Genomic DNA, 2806 nt, shown 5'->3' with positions numbered 1-2806 from the left:
CCAGCAGGCCAAAATAATGTATCTAGCAAAGCTCTCCTTTAGATATGAAGGAGAAATAAAGACCTTTCCAGACATACAAAAATTGAGGGAATTCTTCACCACAAAGTCTGCAATGCAGGAAATACTGAAAGGGGTCAGCTCTTCTAAAAAGGAATGACAAAAAAATATATACATAACTATGAGTAAGGTGACTAACAGGCAGATAGAAGCAGAAGAGTGCAAACCTTTCTAAGAACAGGGCATTATAAGCTTAAACAATGAGAAGAGATTTGTTATAGCAAGATAGTAATGAAAGTTCAGCATAAATAGACAACAATGAGTAAAAAGGGGAGGATGCAAAGATCCATATTTGCAAAGGGGAATAGAGATAAGGCACACACAGAAGAAAAAGGATGACTGTATATGTATATAACTATCCTTTACATATTCATAATGGTAACCACACGACAAAAATTCAGAACTGAAGCATGTAACACAAAACAATAAGGACCAGATGAAAAATCCAAAATACTCAATCAAAATAAAAAAAAAAATAAAGAAACAGAAAGATAAGGAAGCAAATGAAACATTGAGATACCAGAAAGCAAAACAGAAAATGTCTATAAGAAGACCTCATATTTTCATAATCACCCTAAATGTAAATGGACTGAACACACCAATAAAACGACATAGAGTTGCAGATTGGATCAAAACACAAAACCCAGCCATATACTGCATCCAGGAGACGCATCTTACTTCCAAAGACAAACAAACTCAACGTGAAAGGGTGGAAAATAATATTTCAAACAAATAATATTAAGAGAAAAATAAGAGCAGTGCTATCAATACCAGATGAAATAGACTTCAAAATAAAAAAAAAAGGTAAAGAAAGATAATGAGGGACCCTTCAAAATGATAAAGGGAATCATGCACCAAGAAGATATAAGAATTATTAATATCTATGCTCCCAATCAGGGAGCCACAAAATATATAAAGCAATTACTAACAGAAATAAAGGGAGAAACAGACCAAAACAATATCGTAGTAGGGGACCTAAATACCCGACTGTCGTAATGGCCAGATCATCCAAACAGAAAATCAATAAGGAAATAACATCCTTAAATTATATATTAGACCAACTGGACATAATTGACGTTTAGAGAGCCTTCAATCCCAATACAGTTGCTTATATCTTCTTCTCTAGTGCACATGAAACATTCTCAATGATTGAACACATACTGAGACACAGACATAGCCTCGACAAGTATAAGAGGGTCGAAATCACACCAACCATATTCTCTGATCTAATGGTTTGAAACAGGAGATCAACTATAAAAAGAAAGCAGAAAGAACCACAAATATATGGAGATCAAACAACATGCTACTGAAGAGTAACCAGGTCAGAGAAGAAATAAAAAGAGATCAAGAGATACATAGAAACGATACTGCAGCATATCAACACTTTTGAGACACAGCAAAAGTGGCCATAAGAGGAAAGTTCATATCATTACAGGCTTAGCTCCAAAAACAAGAACAAGCTCAAATAAAGAACCTAATACTTCACCTTAAAAAAAAAAATAGAAAAGGAAGAACAAATAAAGCCTAAAGTCAGCAGAAGGAAAGAAAAAATCAAAAGTAGAGTAGAAATAAACGAAACTAACAACAACAACAATTAAAAAAATAAAAGCAACGAAGTGCTGGTTCTTTGAGAAGGTTAATAAAAATGACAAGCCCCTGGTTAGACTCACTCAAGAAAAAGGAGAAAAGACACAAATAAACATAATCAGATATAAAAGAGGGGGGAATTACGACAGACACTGCAGAAATACAAAGGATCATACAAGAAAACTATGAAAAAGTATGTAACACCAAATTCAATAACCTACAAGAAATGGATCAGTACTTAGAAAAACATAACCTTCCTAGGCTGAATCAAGAAGTGGGAAATCTAAATAAACTGATCAGCAGTATGGAAATTGAAACAATCACCAAAAACTTACCAAAAAGTAAAAGTCCAGGACCGCATGGCTTCACCAGTAAATTCTACCAAACGTTCAAAGAAGATGTAATACCTATTCTCCTCAAACTCTTCCAAAAAATCAAAGAGGAGGCAATACTTCTCAACTCATTTTATGGGGCCTGATACCAAAAACCAGAAAAGATAACACACAAAAAGAAAACTGCAGACCAATACCTCTCATGAACACAGAAGCAAAAGTCCTAAATAAGATACTAGAGAACCGAATACAGCAACATATTAGAAAGATTATACACCACGATCAAGTGGACTTCATCCCAAGGGCACAAGGATGGTTCAACATACGCAAATAGATTAATGTGATACACCACATAAACAAATTAAAAAATAAGAATCATATGATCATATCAATAGATACAGAAAAAAAATCTTTGACAAAATACAGCACCCATTTATGATAAAAACACTTAAAAAATCAGTATAGAAGGAAAACACCTTAATATAATAAAGGCCATATATGGCAAGCCCTCAGCCAACATTATACTTAATGATGAAAAACTAATAATCTTCTCTCTAAGATCAGGAACAAGGCGAGGTTGTCCACTATTGCCACTGTTAATTAATATAACATTAGAGGTCCTAGCTAGTGCAATCAGACAAGAGAAAGATGTAAAAGGCATCCAAACGAGCAGTAAAACTGTCACTATGATATGATTCTCTATATGGAAAACCCTAAAGACTCCACAAGAACACTACTAGAAATAATAATCAAATACAGTAAAGTTTCTGGATACAAAATCAACGTTCAAAAATCCATAGCATTCCTATACTCTAATAACAAAGTGTCAG

This window comes from Pteropus alecto, unplaced genomic scaffold (assembly GCF_000325575.1).
Source record: "Pteropus alecto unplaced genomic scaffold, ASM32557v1 scaffold119, whole genome shotgun sequence".
NCBI lineage: Eukaryota > Metazoa > Chordata > Mammalia > Chiroptera > Pteropodidae > Pteropus > Pteropus alecto.
This window is presented reverse-complemented; position numbering follows the sequence as displayed.